This window comes from Trachymyrmex cornetzi, unplaced genomic scaffold (assembly GCF_001594075.2).
Source record: "Trachymyrmex cornetzi isolate Tcor2-1 unplaced genomic scaffold, Tcor1.1 scaffold689, whole genome shotgun sequence".
NCBI classification, from domain to species: Eukaryota; Metazoa; Arthropoda; class Insecta; order Hymenoptera; family Formicidae; genus Trachymyrmex; species Trachymyrmex cornetzi.
The window spans coordinates 52,631-53,994 of record NW_017300013.1 but is presented as its reverse complement, the minus strand read 5'-3'; positions in this window follow the sequence as shown (position 1 = coordinate 53,994).

Sequence of the window (1,364 nt, the reverse complement as noted above, 5' to 3'; positions counted from 1 at the left end):
GAGTTACTTCCATTCCCTGGTTATTGTATCTAGTTGTAACATGTTGTAACGTCCGCCGAAATTGCGCGCAGGCGAACGTCACTCTTAACGACGCCAGACGCGTTGCCGTGGCAACGCGAACTGTCGCGACAGCCGCGAAATCCTCGCGAACCGTGATCACGCGGTTAGCGCGTGATCAGACAGCTGTTACTAAACCGTACTGCGCTTGCGCGACCTAACATAATTAATCGCGTGAAATTCTATTTAAATTAATAGCGAGATAAATTAACACCCCATAATATTGAATAATACACCATAGGGAACTAAGAGGCCCTCTACTATTCTCGATCTATCGCAGTATTCTAAAGTAATCGATAAACTTATTTCATTTAAATTCTGTAATTGCAACTGCAAATTTGACTGCGCCGATTCAGAAAGCGGCTAATACTGCGCTTATGATCGAGAATACGTAGCTGAATCGCATCCGCAAGTGCACCAAAAGCTTCTAACAAAACCTGCGAGATCCGTTAGAAGCTTCGCGATACAAATAACGCACAAACGCTCTATACTCAAACTCTATGTATAAAAAAAGAAAAAACATCATTCGGCGGAATATAACGCGAATAAACGCGCACAGCGACTGCACAGTATGCAGCTCAGGGGCGGAGCGACTAAGAGGGCCCTGTCAACATTTAGATTCGGCAATTTCGCCCTTTTTAAACAGTAAAATCTATTAAAATCTTATCGGATCGAAAGTTCTAGAACAATTCAAACGGTTCCGGTAACTGTTGACAGGTCAACCCCCTTTCCCGCTCAGCACCACCACTTCTAACAGTATAAAAGAGCACACCAAAGACGGAAAATCGCTTAGTTTTCGGCTTAGTTTCGGCTTAGTTTTCGGCTTAGTTGCGACTTAGTTCGACCTAGTACCGATTACAGTTTCTTTTGGTCAGAGAGTCAGTGCTAAATTTAGAGGTAGAATTTGAAAAATCGGATAGTGGTTGTGCGTGAGGTTCCGACACCAATAGGGTAGGTTCTCGATCGAACCGCTGCTACAGATATCTAAACTTCGAGAGTCATCCTCCGAAGCAGGGGTTCTCAAGGATAGCCGAACAATATCTCGACGAAAAGTGAGTTACATGTGGCACTTCCGTTAGACGCACTTTTCTCCATTCGTATAAATATTAAATTTCTAACTATCGGGTGCGAACCATTATAATCTCAGTCATTATGTTCAATATCTTGTATATATATCTCTTTAGCAGAAATCAAAACGGAATAAAACGTTTAAAATCTATTTTCTTTTATCTTTGTTTTTCTTTATCTTCTTCTTTCACTCTCCTTTTCTCTCGGGCGTAATTAACGCGATTCGGAGCGCCTGTAAC